At 33.5% G+C, this 21,943-nt stretch overlaps 1 protein-coding gene and 1 long non-coding RNA gene across 4 annotated transcripts in view; one reads left to right on the top strand and one right to left on the bottom strand.

Annotated features, from left to right (window-relative positions):
- LOC143223306 (3',5'-cyclic-AMP phosphodiesterase, isoforms N/G-like) overlaps positions 1 to 21,943 on the bottom strand; it is a 188,591-nt gene that overhangs the window by 142,758 nt on the left and 23,890 nt on the right. The window lies entirely within an intron of this gene.
- On the top strand, positions 1,420 to 3,501 carry LOC143223309 (uncharacterized). 2 transcript variants are annotated; one of them, XR_013012814.1, is made up of 3 exons: positions 1,420 to 1,856; positions 2,523 to 2,569; positions 3,282 to 3,501. It is a non-coding gene; the product is annotated as an uncharacterized LOC143223309 (long non-coding RNA). The 2 variants fall into 2 exon arrangements; XR_013012815.1 differs by lacking the exon at positions 2,523 to 2,569.

The raw sequence follows: 21,943 nt of genomic DNA, 5'->3' as shown, positions 1-21,943 counted from the left end.
TTTTCAACTGTTTTTATTGGGGTTCAACTTTGTGAATATTTCCTTGCGAACTTTATAACGTTCAAGCAATTAAGGAGAAAAGTTTTAACCCGACGTGTCGATTCCGGAGGTCAACGACCTTTGATCTGATAATATCTTACAGACAGGTGAAGCACACTTCACCCTTTCTACAAGTAACCACGCAAGTGCATTATATGGTCGGTAGCTAATCCACACATATCCCTAAATACGTTCATGATGCTAAGGTGGCAGTGCGGTTATTGGATCGTATCTTTCGAAGAACTATCAGTACAAAGACTAGAAACTTGTACTTTTTACAACCAAAGTGTTTTCCTTGTTGTTCCAACGAAGTGTAAGTGTCACGGACACTACGGTGTTTATGCAGAATGGTGCTCCTCCACATCTTGGTAATCAGGTCTTCTAGATGCGTGTCAATTTCCTTGTGAATGGTTGTCTAGTTCATCGGACCTAGCACCTGATTGCGAGAGTACCTGAAGTAATGCGTGTTTTGTGGGAACCTCACACAACTCCAGACCTTAAGAACTAAATCGTCCGGGAAATGGTCAGCATACCAGGTGAATTCAGTATTGTTGCTGTAATGTCTGCTGTCACATGAATAAAATGAATTCTAGACGCTAGTGGAGCACAGTCTGAACAATTGCTGTAGCTGATCAGACATTTTATTAGGTCGGAGTAATAACCCTGGTAACAACCGTGGCAATTACGACTGAACGAAATCCTTAACATTTCTGGAGAATTTCACCTTCTTATGTCATACCTCTTAAATTTTATATATGAATCACTGAACTGTGAAATATACTTATGGTCATTTTATACAGCACATTAGGGTATAGTCAACATATCTAGTACAGTGAAATGTTTTCAGTTAAAGGTTAAAGATCAAGGGATGTACATATTACATTTTGTGAAAGGAAAAAATATTATCGTTTTCTAGAATGCAAAGTTCAGTAAGAAATACTTAAAATGATGTTAAGACAGTTCAGAATGTTTTTCCATAATGATATTTTGAATGTAAAATCTGTCCAATCAGCATCTCTTGTTTCATACCACCATCTTAAGCGCAGAGATTCACAGCACGAATTAAATTGCAGAAATATACTAATTTTACACTGATGTTTTTGAGATACCATTATATAAGTTGAATTCTTCTAAAAAAAAATAAAGCTCAACCAGAATTGGAATCATGTTCGTTATATTTAATATTTCAGTAGTTTTATTATTATTATACATAATTTAAATACTTAATAAATTTTAAGACAAAAGGTGTAACGTTTCCTCATTATCGTATAGTAGGTAGGAATTACAAACGCTACTGGTCAGAAACTTTAACAAGTTTTGTGTGTGTTTTTTTTAATTTCGCACAAAGCTACAAGAGGACTATCTGCGCTAGCCGTCCCTAATTTAGCACTGTAAGACTAGAGGGAAGGCAGCTAGTCATCACCACCCACCGCCAACTCTTGGGCTACTCTTTTAACAACGAATAGTGGGATTGACCGTAACATTATAACGCCTCCACTGCTGAAAGGGCGAGCATGTTTGGCGCGACGGGGATGCGAACCCACGACTCTCAGATTACGAGTCGCACGCCTTAACACGCTTGGCTATGTCGGGCCGAGTTATATGTATTCTACAAGCACATCCTTCACAGAACACGCATGAGACGAGATATTTCGTCAAGAGCCACATAACTATGCTAGTCAGTTGGAAATGTTAGACAGAAGCATTCTGCCAAGATGACATCTGTGTCAACATCATGAATCAGAACAACGGAATTCTAATGGAACGACATCTAGTCAAACATGTCCACGTCTGTCGCTATTCCAGTGGTGATAACTGTATGTAATATATATCTACAGTTTCTAACACAGATATGTAGTTTTACTCGTACAATTTCTAAACACAAAAGGTGGTATTTATGATAAGTATGTATATTTTCTAACGCAGAGATATACTTATAATACACGTATGCTTTTTTTCTAAAATAGGTCTGTTTGTCTGGTTATTCACATAGATAACCTTAAACCGCTGATAGAAGTTAGTTTTGAGAGCGTATTGTGTTAAGTTAGTTAGTTAGTTAAAAATATTAAGTCTATTTAGTAAGAAACAAACACTTTATTCACTATGTTATATTGCATTAGACAGTAGAAAATTAACTGAATTAGGCAATATATCCCTAATGCTGTGATAACAGCAATATTATTTGATTTATCAGAATATTTTTAATTACTAAAAATCTTAACAGTGATTTAATTAATAATAGTGTCATTTTAGCATCTTTAACAATACAAATGCAAACAAAAATAAAAAATAAACAGAGGTCAGTTTACTGGTGCTTAGGGGAAGCGATAAGGGGACTTGCTTGGTTGAAACTACCTCATAATGTGCCTTAGCCTCTTCTGTAGCCCCTTACGTAAGAAACAATGGTTACTGTTAAAATTGCATGTCCATTACAGTATGTGTCCACAAGAAATAGAGTGCAACTTCCTCAATTTTCTGTTTAGCTCACCTTAGCCCCATCACCTTAAAGAGGCTGGCTCTGTCCTTACTGGTATGTTATTCATTTTTTACCAAATATTAAATAAAAAAAACTGTTATTCAGGTTTATTTGGATTTTGTATATATATTGTTTGTAACATATTAAGTCCTTTCCAGGTTCATCTATGAAAACTATTGGAGATCTTTAAATAAGGATTTATGTTTTATTTATCAACTTTAAAACATGCACACAGATATATATATTTATGATAATATACCTTAAGTTAGAAAACATACAACAATATTTCTTTTACTTTAGAGCTTCTCAAAATCAATATAACACTTCCTCACAATCCATTGCTACTATTATAACAAGTACCACTGGAATGTGGATGCAATAGTTCATTATAACTATTCATCTAATAACTCATTTAAAGATGTTATTGTTTAATAACTAATAATGCCACTCAATAAAAAAACTGATGTTTCCTGCATTTGCTCGTATCTTTATTTTTGTTAATTTCATTCGGGTAACCTAGTAGCTGTTTTCAGTGATGACGAGAAAACCCACTTATAAAAAAATATACATGTAAAAACGGCTGATTTGGGTTGACGATGACCGAAGGTCGAAACGTTGTTCGTTCCTCTGCATAAAATCATTTTTCAACCCAAACCAGCCGTTTTTACATGTATATTTTTCTAGTAGCTGTTTTGTTATTTCCATTTTGATTCACATTCCTCATTCCTTGGTTATCTAAAATTATATTTCTATTTTTATTGGGTAGAAACAGGACAGAAAACGTACCCATACATCCAGGAATAACGGCGTCGAAAAAATCCAGATACTGAAAGGGTTAGCTTTTCAAGCTTTGGTAGTGACTCTGTGGAAGATTTTTCTTCATCAACCAAGTTAATTTCAGAAAGATCGTCCGGAAGGATCTCCCTTTGAGACTCTGAGTCATGTTGTGTATCAAAACATTAAACTGCAGTCACTTCGCAAAGTCACTTGTTATTCTGTGTGTGTACTTATGTGTATTGTGGAAGCTAATACAAAATGATACTGTAGTTTGTGCTACTCGAAGTAACGCTCTAAAACGAAAACTATAGCATTAATTTGTAATCATTCTGACCACAATAGAAAGATTTTAGAAGGGATTCTAAAACAAATGATTATTGTTTCTAAGGTCAATGAGCTGGTGGAAATATCCGATAACACAACAACTTACAGCTGAAGACTACACAAAATTGATTCTTTTATTTTAGTATATATCGATAAACTTAAAAATGAAAACAATATTATTTACTTTGAACTCATGGAGAACCAAACTCGCTAATACCTACAATAAACATGGAAACAACACGAAAGATAGTTGCGATACTCGATGTAATATTCTTAGACACTTCGTGTTAATATTATTATCATCCCTAAAGTTTGTAACAGATTATTTTTCCATTATTCTTGATGACGAGAACCCCACTTGAAATAAAAACGTATCTCAGAACGTCTGGTATGGGTATTAACACTTTTATTCATAAGCATAGAACAACGTTTCGACCTTCCTAGGTCATCTTCAGGTTAAGAAAGAGAGAGTTTGCAAGTAACTATTGCCGAACACATGTCTTAGGGACGAGAGAATAAACGGGTACGGGATTATAGGGGACGTTGGCGTTGGATGTTAGGTTATTAATTAGTATAGGTATATAGGTGTTCCTTTATATTGGTTTAATTTAGGTTTTAGTTGCTGTATAAGTAGGGCTTCTTTGATTTTGCGTTTGTTTATATTTGTTTCCTTACTTGGTATCTGGTTATTTTCTATGGTTGTGTTGTGTTCATTTGATTTGCAGTGTTCAAAAACGTGTGGTGTATTTTTGTGTTCTTTGACTCTAGTTTCCATTTTTCTGCTTGTTTCTCTAACATAGAAGTCGTGACAGTTGTTGCATTGTATTTTATAAATATTGTTGGTGTTGTCTTTGTCAGTGTAGTTTTTTACATAGTATGGACTTTAATTTTATACCTGGTTTTTGAATAAATTTGGTGCGTACTGGAATGTTGTATTTTGTTATAAGTTTTTTTCAAATAGGAGAAATACCATTTTTAAGGCTGCAGAAGGAAAACAAGACAAACCCGGAAGGTGCAGAGTTACTGAATAAGATTCATGTTTTAAGTCCTTCAACTGTGGTTGGAAGTTTGGATCCTACTGGGTCACTGGTCCTGTGGAACGAACGGTGTAAATGCGCAGATGTCTTCCACACTGAAGGGGAAGTCAATCAATAAATACTTAAACTCTTTCGGTGGTTCTTTAAAAGTTTATTTTGAAATGTCAAAAGGTAAAGAACAATTATAAACTCACAGACTTGCGTTGTTCGAAACTTTGTAACAAGGTGTTAAAACATTTACTTGAAACCGGTAAACGAATAAATATGAGTAAGATTCGTAGTGTGATTTTGTGCTTGTAGATGGGTAAAGAATATACAATCAAAAGAGCTAAAGAAAGTGTCAGTGATGTAGTAATACGAAACCAAAGTGCAGTGAGAGATGTGCAACGGAAAGCAATAATACTGAGTGCCAAGTCTTGATTGTGTTCGGTTGGAAAGGAAAAGAAACTTCAACAAGTTATTACTGGTGTTTAGAAACAAAACTGTCTCTTGTAAAGATAAGAAAACTATCCATTTAATAAAACGACGGTATTTAACTAGTTTAACAAGCAAATGTAGGAACGCTTGTTAAATGTAAGTATCTCTTGTATTTTACAGGTTTAATAAAAGGATGGAGATGTTACAGGTTTAATAAAATGATGGAGGTGTTACAAGTTTAATAAAAGTATGCAAATGCTACAGATTTAATAAAAGGATGGAGGTGTTACAGGTTTCATAAAAGGATGGAGGTGTTACAGGTTTAATAAAAGGATGAGGATACTACAGGTTTAATAAAAGGATGAGGATACTACAGGTTTAATAAAAGAAAGGAGGTGTTACATGTTTAAAATGGAGATATTACAGGTTTAATAAAAGAATGGAAGTGTTACAATTTTAATAAAAGGAAGGAGGTGTTACAGGTTTAATAAAAGAATGGAGATGTTACAGGTTCAATAAAAGGATTGAGGTGTTACAGGTTTAGTAAAATGATGGAGGAGTTACAGGTTTAATAAAAGAATGGAGATGTTACAGGTTTAATAAAATGATGGAGGTGTTAAATGTTTAAAATGGAGATATTACAGGCTTAATAAAAGGATGAAGATACTACAGGTTTAATAAAAGGAAGAAGGTGTTACATGTTTAATATGGAGATATTACAGGTTTAATAAAAGGAAGAAGGTGTTAAATGTTTAAAATGGAGATATTACAGGTTTAATAAAAGGATGAAGATACTACAGGTTTAATAAAAGAAAGGAGGTGTTACGTGTTTAAAATGGAGATATTACAGGTTTAATAAAAGAATGAAGATACTACAGGTTTAATAAAAGAATGGAAGTGTTACAATTTTAATAAAAGGAAGGAGGTGTTACAGGTTTAATAAAAGAATGGAGATGTTACAGGTTCAATAAAAGGATGGAGGTGTTACAGGTTTAGTAAAATGATGGAGGTGTTACAGGTTTAATAAAAGAATGGAGATGTTACAGGTTTAATAAAATGATGGAGGTGTTAAATGTTTAAAATGGAGATATTACAGGCTTAATAAAAGGATGAAGATACTACAGGTTTAATAAAAGGAAGAAGGTGTTACATGTTTAATATGGAGATATTACAGGTTTAATAAAAGGAAGGTGTTAAATGTTTAAAATGGAGATATTACAGGTTTAATAAAAGGATGAAGATACTACAGGTTTAATAAAAGAAAGGAGGTGTTACGTGTTTAAAATGGAGATATTACATGTTTAATAAAAGGATGAAGATACTACAGGTTTAATAAAAGGATGAAGATACTACAGGTTTAATAAAAGAATGGAAGTGTTACAATTTTAATAAAAGGAAGGAGGTGTTACAGGTTTAATAAAAGAATGGAGATGTTACAGGTTCAATAAAAGGATGGAGGTGTTACAGGTTTAGTAAAATGATGGAGGTGTTACAGGTTTAATAAAAGAATGGAGATGTTACAGGTTTAATAAAATGATGGAGGTGTTACAGGTTTAATAAAAGGATGAGGATATTACAGGTTTAATAAAAGAATGGAGATGTTACAGGTTTAATAGAATGATGGAGGTGTTACAGGTTTAATAAAAGGATGAGGATATTACAGGTTTAATAAAAGGAAGAAGGTGTTACATGTTTAATATGGAGATATTACAGGTTTAATAAAAGGAAGAAGGTGTTAAATGTTTAAAATGGAGATATTACAGGCTTAATAAAAGGATGAAGATACTACAGGTTTAATAAAAGGAAGAAGGTGTTAAATGTTTAAAATGGAGATATTACAGGTTTAATAAAAGGATGAAGATACTACAGGTTTAATAAAAGGAAGAAGGTGTTAAATGTTTAAAATGGAGATATTACAGGTTTAATAAAAGGATGAAGATACTACAGGTTTAATAAAAGAAAGGAGGTGTTACGTGTTCAAAATGGCGATATTACAGGTTTAATAAAAGAATGAAAGTGTTACAGTTTTAATAAAAGGAATGAGGTGTTACAGGTTTAATAAAAGAATGAGGATGTTGCAAGTTTAATAAAAGGAAGGAGGTGTTGCAAGTTTGATAAGAGGAAGGAAATGTTACAGGTTTAATAAAAGGATGAGGATGCTACAGGTTTAATAAAAGGATAGAGGTGTTGCAAGTTTAATAAGAGGAAGGAAATGTTACAGGTTTAATGAAAGGATGGAGGTGTTACAGGTTTAATGAAAGGATGGAGGTGTTACAGGTTTAATAAAAGGATAGAGGTGTTACAGGTTTAATAAAAGGATAGAGGTGTTGCAAGTTTGATAAGAGGAAGGAAATGTTACAGGTTTAATAAAAGGATGAGGATGCTACAGGTTTAATAAAAGGAAGAAAATGTTACAGGTTTAACAAAAGTGTGGAGATATTACAGGTTTAATAAAAGGATGGAGATGTTAGAAATTGAATAAAAAGATGAGGATGTTACAGTTTAATAAAAGGATGGAGGTATTACAGGTTAAGTAAAAGGAAGGAGATGATACAGGTTTAATAAAAGGATGAGGATGTTAGAGGTTTAAAAAAGGATAGTCCTGCGCTGCAGCAGAAGAAGAGAGTTTAAGAAAACATAATCCTGGACATTTAGGAAGAATTCGGCGCCCTGTTGGTTTAAGAGTATCAAGTGTTTCAGTATAAGCAAAATAACCCATACCGGTGAATTGACAAGAAGATAGATACTTATAGATTTAACTTGAGTTAAAAATACACGGAATTCTACAGAATTTAAAACAGTGTTTTATCTTAAATATTTATCAAGAGAGAAAGTTTTAGTTTTAAAAAATCTGGAGTTCTGTAGAATTAACAGCAGGATATAAACTTTAGGTTTAGTAAGTGGGAGTAGTGTAGGTTTATAAACGTATGAAGTTTTGTTAAATTGACAATAGGATGGTGACTTTAAGGTCTAGTAACAATTCAAAATGTTACTGGATTAACAGAATGCCAGCCTTCGTAAGCTTATAAAGATAATAATTTAGAGGTACTTTACCAAAAGGACAGGGTCTTCTGTGTTCAAAAAAGTGGATAATATCGTGGTATGTTCATACAAGGACAGAATCTTCCAGGTTTAGGATGAAGTTAGAGTTCAGTGTGTATTAACAAAAGGATTTGGTGGTGTAATAAGGAATTCTGGAAATCACTGTATGGCCAGTGAATAAAAGTTTGTTAAAACTACTTACCGTGATGTAATGTCATGCAAAGTATCCATCTACAGATCAGGCTTTACCGGTATAAGGCGTTATTTACCATGATAAGATTTCGTTCTTCAGTTTTGAAATAAAATGTGATTCTGTAACCTTAGCTAGAAGTTCCACAATTTCAAGGAGAGCTAAAAGCTCTGTAGGTTTATAAAAAATCTGGGTATTTAAAAAGAGGACGTAGCACTGCTGATCCAGAGTGAGGGTGTAATCCTCTAAATTTAGTGACATGGTTTAATCCTGCGAGTTGCGAAATAAATAGAGTCTGACAGGATTATCTAGAGTTATAACCATTCAGATACAGCAGGATTAGAAAGGGGATATCGTTTTGTATGTTTAATGAATAAATGTGTTTAGTTATTTCAACAAGAGGGTGCGTTATTGAACGATATTGTTGTGTAGAATTAAAAAGAGCAGTCTTGTATGTTAGAAAAAGTTTTGGTCTTAGAGGATCAGCAAGACAACGCAATTATACAATTTTAGAACAGGAACTAGTCTTAAAAGTTCAAAAGAAAGATGAAGTCTTGCAGTTTTAAGAGTAGAATCCAGTAAATGTGGCTGATTCAGCTTGAGGACTTAATCCAGCAGGTTTAGTAAAGGCATGACAGAAACTTCTACAAAAATAAGGTTTACTTCATCCTGTTAATAAAAATACGGAGATATATAAGTTAGAAAGGCAGCGAAAAGACAAGGTCATGTAAGTTTAAAACACAAGTTAGTGGTATCAGCAGATAAATAAAAAAAAGGAGAAATGTAAATTAAAGAACAATGAAGTTGTACAACTTTAGCAAGAAGGAGTCACATAAGTTAATAAGATGGCGGAGTTGTACATCTTTAGCAAGAAGGAGTCACATAAGTTAATAAGATGGCGGAGTTGTACATCTTTAGCAAGAAGGAGTCACATAAGTTAATAAGATGGCGGAGTTGTACAACTTTAACAAGAAGGAGTCACATAAGTTAATAAGATGGCGGAGTTGTACATCTTTAGCAAGAAGGAGTCACATAAGTTAATAAGATGGCGGAGTTGTACATCTTTAGCAAGAAGGAGTCACATAAGTTAATAAGATGGCGGAGTTGTACAACTTTAGCAAGAGGAGTCACATAAGTTAATAAGATGGCGGAGTTGTACAACTTTAGCAAGAAGGAGTCACATAAGTTAATAAGATGGCGGAGTTGTACATCTTTAGCAAGAAGGAGTCACATAAGTTAATAAGATGGCGGAGTTGTACATCTTTAGCAAGAAGGAGTCACATAAGTTAATAAGATGGCGGAGTTGTACATCTTTAGCAAGAAGGAGTCACATAAGTTAATAAGATGGCGGAGTTGTACATCTTTAGCAAGAAGGAGTCACATAAGTTAATAAGATGGCGGAGTTGTACAACTTTAGCAAGAGGGAGTCACATAAGTTAATAAGATGGCGGAGTTGTACAACTTTAGCAAGAAGGAGTCACATAAGTTAATAAGATGGCGGAGTTGTACATCTTTAGCAAGAAGGAGTCACATAAGTTAATAAGATGGCGGAGTTGTACATCTTTAGCAAGAAGGAGTCACATAAGTTAATAAGATGGCGGAGTTGTACAACTTTAGCAAGAGGGAGTCACATAAGTTAATAAGATGGCGGAGTTGTACAACTTTAGCAAGAAGGAGTCACATAAGTTAATAAGATGGCGGAGTTGTACATCTGTAGCAAGAAGAAGTCACATAAGTTAATAAGATGGCGGAGTTGTACATCTTTAGCAAGAAGAAGTCACATAAGTTAATAAGATGACGGAGTTGTACAACTTTAGCACGAAGGAGTCACATAAGTTAATAAGATGGCGGAGTTGTACAACTTTAGCAAGAAGGAGTCACATAAGTTAATAAGATGGCGGAGTTGTACATCTTTAGCAAGAAGGAGTCACATAAGTTAATAAGATGGCGGAGTTGTACATCTTTAGCAAGAAGGAGTCACATAAGTTAATAAGATGGCGGAGTTGTACAACTTTAGCAAGAGGGAGTCACATAAGTTAATAAGATGGCGGAGTTGTACAACTTTAGCAAGAAGGAGTCACATAAGTTAATAAGATGGCGGAGTTGTACATCTGTAGCAAGAAGAAGTCACATAAGTTAATAAGATGGCGGAGTTGTACATCTTTAGCAAGAAGAAGTCACATAAGTTAATAAGATGGCGGAGTTGTACAACTTTAGCAAGAAGAAGTCACATAAGTTAATAAGATGGCGGAGCTGTACAACTTTAGCAAGAAGGAGTCACATAAGTTAATAAGATGGCGGAGTTGTACAACTTTAGCAAGAAGGAGTCACATAAGTTAATAAGATGACGTAGTTGTACAACTTTAGCATCAAAGACTTCTACAGGTTTAGCAAGATGATGCAATCCTATAAGCTCAGCAAAGCGACGAAAATCTACAGTTTGAGAAAGGACAGAGTCGTGCAGGTTTAGCAAGATAAAATAGTCTTATAACCTTAGCAAGACGATGGAGATACGCAGTTTGAGGAAGGTTTAGCAAGATATCTTTGTCGTACCAACGAAATAATGAAAAGACGAGATATTTCCAGATGATATAGTTGTATAGGTATAGTAATAAGAATCCATGTGGATTTATAAAACTAAAAAGTTATTCGTATTTTTTGAAGAATAATTAATTCAGGAACAAACCTAGTTTTTCATTCCTCTTTTTTTACAAGACAGAGAACTTGTTCATTTGTTTACACGTATTTGTACTGAGTGATTATGTAGTAAGTGAAGAATCCATACCTCTGTGTAACATAGTGTAACCCCTAACTTTCCATAAGGCGACAGAAAATTAAGTGACTGACTTTATCCCTGAATGGATGTTTCTTAATCTATTAACTTGAACCTGTCAAATCAGCATTGTCTTACTAAACAATAAATTTAAGCCTTACAGTTTGCTCGTATGATACTTATAGACGGAAAGTTGGTTATATTATATTCTCACGACTAATATAACTATAATCTTTCACAAAATGTCCGAAAAAACAAAGACATGTAACCAATCTCACATTACAGTATTGTGAGTTAATTAGAACAATCTAGTTTCCTTCAAACAAACTTTCAGACTATCGTTGAAGTATTTCTAACAAGTATTAGAACTGAAAGCTGAATAGTCAGAATCTGTAACGTATCACATCTTAAACCACTATTATTAGAAATCACAAAGAAATATTATCTCATTTGATAAGTAACCAGAATAAGAGAAAATGTGTTACCTGTAAAACCTTAAAAAATGAATTCAAACATACTAAAAGATATTAATAACGAAATGAACACGTAGAAAACTGTTGCATTAATTTCATGTTTAAAGAACGTTTGTTAATAGTAATTCCCAAAGTTGTAGAGCACATTATGAATTAAGAATTCACTTTTCTAACTTTTTGGTTATGTCCTTCACTCTGCCTCAGAAAACAATATACATACTGAAAATGAGATAACGATTATACAATATAATCAAAGTATGCATCCATTTCTTTTAAATAAGATGTATAAGATTTCTATACCATCAGGTTAGTATAAATACAGACTTCTATTAGTTAGAAAGATAGTGAAAACATTAAGTTTTAGATAAAGTAGGCTTAAAAGACAAGCTAGTAGTGTCATATGATTAAAAAAAAAAGAAGTTATATAAGCTAGAAATACAACATTATTGAATAGATTTAACAAGACAGTGAAATGGTATAGGAGTTTTTAGGTTCTTACATATTTGGCTAGATTAAAGAGTGTTGCGAATTTAATAAAACAAAAGTACTGTAAATCTCAAGGGATTGTAAACCACGTATAAAGGAGATAACTGCTTGTTTAGATACAGTACCTGAATAACGTTTGTATTATATTCAAGTATTTAGTAAAATCACGTATACGTGGTGCATGTCACATTCTGTTAATTACACACACGGATATCTTTTCCTCGTTTATGGACTCTTATTTAACCGTCTGTGGGACCCAGAATGGCTAGGTGGTTAGGACACTCGTTTCTTAATCTGAGAATCGCGGTTTCGAATCCCTGTCCCACTAAATATGCTCTCTTTTTCATCCGTGGGTTCGCTATAATGTAACAGTCAATCCCACTATTCGTTAGTAAAAGAGTAGCCCACGAGTTGGCAGTAGGTAGTGATGACTAGCTGCCTTCCCTCTAGTCTTACACTGCTAAAGTAGGGATAGCTAGCGCCGATAACCCTAGTGTAGCTTTGACGAAATTCACAAAACAAACAAATAAGGCATGACCATCTGTGCCTTGTGACATACGTGAGTAGTGAAAGACCGTAGAAACAAGTGTTATACACAGATTACGAGGTTAAACAGAATTATTTATAAATACATAATACTGAATAAAATCGTGGACAAGTCTTTTTTCTTTCTTTGTCCTTTGTAAGTTGTTATAGTTTTTTAGCATCAAGTACTGGTGTTTGTGCAATAGTTTTACTTAGTCTTCTATAAACGAGAATTATACAAAGTCACGTTAACAGTTTTCGACAGTTCATGTCATAATTTATTTTAATGCTTACGTAAGGTTTGAACTCCTTCCACAATACTTACAATATTTCTATAAAAGAGAATTGTCACTTGATTTATATAGAAAATATTTCAGCAGAAGGGAAAATTACCACTTCATTTACATAGCAACCAGTATTTCAACAGAAGAGATAGAAAATTACCACATATTTTACATAAAGACAATATTTCATCAGTACGAAGAATTACCAATTGATTTATATAGAAATCAGTACTTCAACAGAACAGTCTTAGCACTTGACTAGCATAAGAATTAATACTTCAGTGAAATTACCACTTGGTTCAAATACAAAGCAATACTTCAACAGAACAGAAAATTACTCCATCAAGATCTATGGCATAAGCGTTGTAAATAATGAAAATGAACAGACTGTCTGTTCTGAGGCTGACACAACAGTTTCTGAATATTACCCATAATTAATGCAGTATGTTCACAATTTGATTTATGTGTTTCTAGTTACCTTACGCATATGAACAGTTGTATGATGTGATTTTCTCTCTCGTTTTATAATCTTATATATGTTAAGAAAACGAGGGAAGGAAACTGTGCAAATAATGTTTTAACGTAAATATATAAATATTTCTCGACAATGGCCTGGCATGGCCAGGTGGTTAAGGCACTCGACTGGTTATTCGAGTGTCACGGGTTCGAATCCTCGTTGCACCACACTTGCTCGCCCTTTCAGCCGTGGGGGCGTTATAATGTGACGGTTACTCCCACTATTGGTTGGTAAAAGAATAGCCCAAAAGTTGGCGGTGGGGTTGATGACTAGCTGCCTTCCCTCTAGTCTTACACTAGTAAATTAGGGACAACTAGCGCAGATAGCCCTGGTGTAGCGTTGCATGAAATTCAAAACAAGTTTATGAAGAAATTATAAATATTTGGCGTTAAATTTCCTCTTACAACGATCTCAGACAAAGAGTGTTTGATAAAGGATTCTTTTAATTAAATAAACCTTTTCCATCTTATAAAGTGACTGAATTTCCATTAAATTCAACTTCTTTAAACATTTTATCTGATATTTTTGGGCTTATTTTATTATTATTCGTTTGTTTTATTTTGCTGAGATATTTCTTCAATTTTCCTGTTATTTGTTAATGTATTAATCTTCTAAAACATTTATATTACACTGTAAACAGTGTTATTGTTCTACATGTAACTTTAAGAACTTTTTCTGAAGATGGAATGAAACCTCGACTTCCTTCATTTGCGTAATTCTTCTACTCGTAATGAAATTAATATGTTTACTTCTTTGGTGACTTTTCTGCAAAACAGTTTTTCAGTGCCAAAAACTTTCCACTAGAGATGACATTTGACGTAATTTGTGTTTTGCTGTTGCCGAGTCGTGAATAACGGACTTCGTTATTGAATTATAAGAACTCGTTCAAATAAATTAAGATGCAAGCCTTATTGTCATCACACACATGTTTATACAACTTAAAGTTTTTAATTAACGTTTAGCGAGGAGTACACCTGGTTATTATTACTATAGACGTACTCCATACAGCCTTCAGTTTACATCACTGACGCATAAACCAAGCCTGATTATTATTTTTTCACAGGTTTTATAAAGAGCTTATAGCTTTAATTTACATTAATATCCGCCATTTTATGTCATTGTTGATCATATAAATCCATTAAATTAGTAAACTTCTTGTCTTCTAAAATGATTTACTTCTATAGAATAAAAGTGTTTATTTGTTCATGTTTAATGTTAGTTAGATAAATAAATTATGAAGTATTTCATTATTTTTGGGTGAAAGATATTTATTCCTATAACTAGACAAATAAATGGGTAGAATGGAAAGTCAAACCACTAGCTAATCAAAGAAATTTATCTTGTTGCGAAGAAAAGTTGCATAATCTTTTATCTAATATCCTACAACTTCTCGCGATGTTTTAGAAATAAACATTGAAGATTTTAGCTTTTCTAAAATATACTTAAAAACTATTTCCACAATTATTATAATTATACAACAAAAGTCATTACAATATTTACTATGATTACAATTATACAACAAAAGTCATTACAATATTTACTATGATTACAATTATACAACAAAAGTCATTACAATGATTACTATGATTACAATTATACAACAAAAGTCATTACAATGATTACTATGATTACAATTACACAACAAAAGTCATTACAATGATTACCACTTTACATGCTGAATTTATATTTAAGTCTTTTAATATTTTTTCGATATTATCTTCTCATACTGTAAAATCATAAACATTTTACTTGAGCATTAAGATTTACTTTGTTTTTAAGTTATTTTCTAATATATCAAAATTGTATCATATACCACATAGTGATTGATTCATAATAAGGTATATATGTTTTTTTTTATTATTATTTAATATTGTTCCGCCGACCTACAGCAAAAATGGCTATAAATATTATAATAAAACTTGATCAGTATTACTAAACGCACCATTGCACATTTAGTAGAGTAGTTCTTAAGTGTATTTGACTACTTAGCAAATAATATCAGATGTACAAGCATTGAGACCCAATCGTTTTAATGTAGTCTGTGGTTTACATGGAGTCTCGTATTCTTCTATATTCATACCTATAAAACTGTGTGCAGGCCATGGATGTAATTTAATGTTTATTTGGCAGGCGTGACACATGTATAATATCGATTATTAACTTACTGTTGTAATTGTATTGATTTCGTATATCATTTATTTATGTATGCAGTTCTGGCCCTTTCGGACACACGCTGCCGACAGGATCGCTTTTTTTTTATTACTACGCATGATCGATTTTGGCCACGTTTACAAACATCTAGGTTGAATACCACAACAGAGATTTTTAAGCTGTACTTTATAAGATAGCATGAAGCTCATTTTCGAGCATCGAATCGGCAGTCACGATGACGGTTGATGGTAAGTGTCAAATTGTAGCCAACACTGCGTGATTGTAAGTATTATAGATATTGCAGATAGAGTAGCCATTCTTGAAGAAGTAGCAAGAAACGTGCAAGTAGTAGACGGTGGTTGTAGACGAAAGTGAGGCAGACATTTAAATAGCTATATATTTTATTTAGGAAATATTTAGTTTCAGAAAAAGAATTCAGCAGCGACGGCCCACCAACGTTTTGGATCGCCATAGTAAGAGAGAGTCGTGTCATGACCCAAACTGCATCAGAAATGTAAGAATGAAAGGTATATTTATATATACATAATTGTTAATTAATACGTTTACGACCATGTAGAGCGTGTAGAATGTCACTGAAATAAGACATCTGACCGGCTGCTGTAAAACTGTGACTATGGAGGAAGAGGAAGAAAAAACTATATGAAATATTACAGATGGTTATTTGTATACATATACTATTATATTATGACACTTTGTGTTATACTTGCATTCAATATTTAAGCGTTTATCTGTGGCTATCCATATATACGGCTTTACAACTTAAACAACAATTATAAAGCCTGTATGTATATGTATATATATATATGTATATAAATACTAGCCAACAAGCACTGCACGTGCATACATGTATAAAACTCAGTTACAAAATCCAGTCCATGTACCATTCCAGTATAGTTCAGTATTCACTCCAATCAAGTGTTTACAGAGTTCCCATATAGTTACAGGTTTAAATATCGTAGCTATATATGTGTATTACAACCATATAAATAACACGTGGTTTGTTGATCACTGTGTATCATAATGATGTATCATCATGTTATTACACAGATTTATGTCGACGATGTAGATGAAAAAATCCGGAGAAACAAGGCTGTTAAAAATTGTTAATTTAGAACGAGGAATATGGTTAGTAAAAAAATATGAATACAATGAAATTAACTTAAAGTAAAAATGTAATCACAAGAAACGTAACAAAAATCTTAAATTTTGAGACATATTTTAACTCTAAAAGCTGTAACGTTGTTTCTGTGTTCTTTTGAAGATCCCTACTCACTCTTTTTAAGCTAACATTTTCTAATAATCTTGTTCAAGTTGCTATTCACGAAACATTCGTGTTATGTAATGAAAAACATAGCTTCTCCAATTCGACAAAAATCTTTTTTGTTCTTCTTTCAAAAGAGACCGTTTCCTCCAGATTGTTGTAAAAGTTACAACATAAGTATTAAATTTCACTGGTAATCTTCTGTAAGATGTGGCATTAGATTTTTCTCAACAGGTTGTCATTCATTACGGAATTTGGTAAATGCTATTGCAATATTCCCCTCTATCTAGTGAACCAAATTTTTACTGATGGGCTGATAAGGAACCTTTCCTTTACTAAACTGAAAGCTATTTACATTGGTCTTGTGTTTGTTTTTAAGTAGGTTAATTGACTGCTGCTGTTACATTTACATCTTGTCTCCTTGTCGTCACTGACACTATCTCTCATCAAGTCATTACGGTAAATATTTGTTTCAATTAATTGCTTTGTTAGCTGTTGCTTTTCGAACGCTCTGGGGAAGTAAGCCATTAATATGAGCTTTGACAATGAACTGAGAGTGAAGAAATAGATTCGTGATTACCATAATTTGACACTAAAAATGTTAATTAGATACCTGTATTTGTCAAGATTTGTATTACTTCTGGATTTAAAATATTTAATTATTACTTAAAATTTAAGGTACTAAAAAATGCCTATACGAGTTTGATTCCAGCTCGTTAGTAAACATAAAACTACCTTATTCTACGTTTTCCACTATACCCACTAGTTACCAAGTCAATGAATCACTCACCGTTTTCTACCATACGTATCAGTTACCAGTTAATGACTCATTCTCCGTTTTCCACTATACTTAACAAGTTGCCACCCAGTGAATTCATTCTCGGTTTCAATCATACCCACGAGTTACCTACCAGTAAATCACTCTCTATTTTCCATTATACCCGTGAGTTACCTTCCAGTGAAACTTAATTTTTATATACCTGGTTAATATGTTAACCATTTCGTTTTATGATCATATTGTATAAACGTGACGAATTTCAAGAAAACACAATATTACTTTTTCTTGCATTATATTTTAAAACTTACCGGTTACTGTTACTGACAGTTAAATTAACTCGTACAATCATAATATCAGAATCCAATTTTTTTTAAAACGTAGAGTAGGATGTAAACAAAGCTTGTGGCACCCTAACATTATAAAGCTGAGAAGCAAAATCTCTGCGTTCTCATGCAAACAATAATTGATTCTAACTGCTGTGCTTTATTAAGAACCACTTATTTATATTAAATCAATCAATATTTTACCAAAATCATCAAACACGTCAACAGCTGAGAGAGAAAACAAACAACAAGAAAAACAACAAATGAAGTAGATAACATCAAACTCTTGACCAAATTGTTTACAAATTAAAAAAAAAGAAAAAGTTGAACGATTACAGCACCATCTGTCGCTTAAAAGCTAAAGTAACGAAAATAAGTTTTTAGAATCTTTAAAAGACATTTTTAATGTTCAAAGTTGTTTCTTTCCAAATAAGTTAAGTAAAGCGTGGCTGTTATATGGTAATCATGCGTACGTTAAATTTGTTGTATCTAATAAAGTTAAACTTAAAATATTGTACGGTAAAGTTTTGTGATGTGATGTTTGTTATGCACAATGAGATACATTCAGTGTTTCAACTGCATGAATTGATATTTTCAAGTTTACTTCTCAGACACAGGGGAAGACCATATCTTAACAAAAATGACCGTAGCATTAACAAGTATAAAACCTGTGTGTCACTGAGGTAGTTTGAGTCCAGTTAACCTTTACTGTAGTCAAGTAATTAGATATTTTATAGAGCGTTTGAATACCGGTGCATTTCTCTGGATAATAATATGAATACCAAACATGTGTCATACATTTCATCCTCGTAAAACTCTACGCTGTATTTTTTAAAAGCTCTAACATTTTTTTTTTAGAGAATAAGTCGATGAATGTAGATATTGGGGAGTTTTTGCTATTATTATAACATGCAGATTGACTTTGATTATAAGATGTCTAATTGTCGTCAACAAATAATTCATTGCAGTTAGCCTACTAAGGAACAACCCAGGAAAACGCACTATTTTCCATTTCCATCTCTATTCGACAAGAAACGGTTAAAGCAACAACTGCTTTTGTTTGGTTGGTTATTATTTATATGTAATTTGTCAACACGAGTGTCAGTGAATATTATTACTCAGGCCTAACTGTGCTTATTTTAGAAGTAGAATTCATTGGATGTCAAGTGTTTTGTTATTTTAATGGTGAATCTTAATATATACATATATGTATCGCTTGTGTTACGTGTTGTTGATATTCAACCAGTTACAGTTTTTATTGTACACTTCTTTGTGACCAGCATGTGGTTTGTTTTGTTTTGAATTTCGTGCAAAGCAACACGAGGACTATTTGCGCTCGCCATTCCTAATTTAGCAGTGTAAGACTAGAGGGTTTGTTTGTTTGTTTGTTTTGGAATTTCGCACAAAGCTACTCGAGGGCTATCTGTGCTAGCCGTCCCTAATTTAGCAGTGTAAGACTAGAGGGAAGGCAGCTAGTCATCACCACCCACCGCTAACTCTTGGGCTACTCTTTTACCAACGAAAAGTGGGATTGACCGTAACATTATAACGCCCCCACGGCTGGGAGGGCGAGCATGTTTGGCGCGCGACTCGGGCGCGAACCCGCGACCCTCAGATTACGAAGCGAACGCCTTAACGCGCTAGGCCATGCCAGGCCAAGACTAGAGAGAAGACAACAAGTCATTACCAACCACCGCCAATTCTTGGGTTACTCTTTTACCAACGAATAGTGGGATTGACCGTCACTTTATAACGCACCCAGGGCTGAAAGGGCGAGTATGTTTGGTGGGACAGGGATTCGAACCCGCGACCCTCAGATTACGAGTGTAATGCCTTAACCACCTGGCCATGCCTGACCATCAGCATGTGACCAACGCTTCATTGACGTTAGGTCCGTGCGGTTGTCCTACAAACTCATTAATAGTGAGATATTTTCTCGAGTACTTTTCACCAGCTTAACTTACTAGAAATGTATTTACGTATACACCTACACTACATTCATAATAGTTTATCCTAATGATATGTTGTAAGATATAGATATAGGTGGCTTTTTATTATACGTAATGTAGTTATTTAAGGGAACAGATGCATACATACTGTTCTATCATGTATTGTGTATTCTATGATGTCTGTCAGTAAATTATGTTTATACAGATTTTTATGGAAGTACTTCATTGTCATATGTTGGCGTCCGTCAGGTATGCAAGGCATGTTTGAATATCTTTGTAGGAATTTTGCTGATGCGCTTTTTGTTCGCGGGATTCTGTAGTTAGTATTTGGTACTGAACGGTTTGTGTTTTATTTTTTGATGTCTTATACCAGACTGGGCATTTGAATAATCTTCATCGCCTTATCAGGGGTTTAAAAAATGCGATACCATCGCGCATGCTCTGTATCGCTACCGACGCTTGACGCAAGAAATAAACAGAGAAGTCTTGCATCGTATTTTGTGCTCATTATGACAAAGTTAAAATAATGTTTACAGTAAACAACAATTAATAATCACTGCAAGATTTTACTTGTTTTAGTTCGTATGAACGTAATAACAGGAAGAACCATTAAGAATAATTTTCCTACAGGAAATTATGTCTCTGACAGCTGATATCGTTAGGACGTTTCTTCAGAACGCAACAACAAGTGCATACAATCAGTTTGGACGTGTTATAAGCCACAAGAAATGCTATTTAAAAAGTTCTCTTCAAATCAACTCAGTTTGATTTGTTGTTTTTTTCTGTTTTAATGCGTGATTTTTATGTCTGTTTTCGTTATTTATATTTTATTGATATCCTTAACGTTGCAGAAGAGGCGACATGTCCTCAAGTTCGCATACACATAGAAAAATATGTTTCAAATAATAACGCCCATTGACAATATTCTTCACTTTACTCGTCTATAATAATAAAAGAGTCTGTCTGTGTGTTTGACCTTTATATCTACAAGAAGGAAAAGCCTAGAGATATAAAACTTCACGCGCATGCTAAATATATTCTGAAGGTGAGAATCTGGTGTTATTCTTGCATTTCACACCACAAATTTTGGCTAATTCTTGCTCTATAGCGCGTAAGTCCCACAAGTCTACTTCCTGAAGGATTACAGAGAAGTATAATTTTTTCCAGTTTTCTGTGTGTATGTTCTTATAGCAAAGCCACATCGGGCCGAGTCCACTGAAGGGAATCGAACTCCTGATTTTAGCGTCGTAGATCCGTAGACTTAACGCTGTACAAGCGGGCAACTTTCCAGTTTTCACTTACTGAATGAACCATGTGTGGAAGTTTTCTATCAAATACTCTTTTTTTTTTTTTCAATACAAACATGGGAAGAAAAATACAAATACGAGAATTAAAAAAGCCGAATTGAACTAAGTTTGAGAAACGCCAGCGAACAACGTGAAAAATTGTGAATCAGAAAATATTGGAGAATTCGAAGAATGAAAGGAATTCAAATACAAGTACAGAAAGAAAGAAAAAACGAATCAGAGAAGTTAATTAAAACTATTCGCTTTTAAAAAGGGATGAATTAAGTTCGGTAAATGACAACAGACAAATCAGTTAAAGAACTGGATAACTGGGATAGCTGTAAATGTAATTAAAACAATGGAGAGGTTTGATTGCTACATTGAGGCCTCTTTGAATCACGCAAGGATTTCAGAATTCAGAGGCGGAGCATGTGTATCTTATTTTTGTTTCCTCATTACATAATAATTTATTCTGGCCATTCAGGTTCATAAATATGAAGACTCGTGCTACGAGAAAAACAACAATAAAAGAGCTAGATGGCTCATCGTCATAAATATATACTGAACAAAATTATTTTTGTTTGTAAGAGCTCACACCAGTATCCATATCCATTTGACATTTGTTTGTAAGAGCTCACACTGTATCCATATCTATCTGACTTTATGAAAGAATAATAGGAATAGTTAGGAGCTAAAAGAGTCTTGACTTCTGATGCAATTGACATCAACTTTCCAAGAAATTTATCGCTAAAAAAGTGAGGTAACTGAATAACCTTCACTTTTCATGTTGTTAATGCAGAGCGTTTTTTAAACC

The sequence above is a fragment of the Tachypleus tridentatus genome, chromosome 8 (assembly GCF_004210375.1).
Source record: "Tachypleus tridentatus isolate NWPU-2018 chromosome 8, ASM421037v1, whole genome shotgun sequence".
In the NCBI taxonomy this organism is placed as follows: Eukaryota; Metazoa; Arthropoda; class Merostomata; order Xiphosura; family Limulidae; genus Tachypleus; species Tachypleus tridentatus.
The sequence above is the reverse complement of the archived record's forward strand: the minus strand, read 5'-3'. Positions and strand labels throughout refer to the sequence as shown.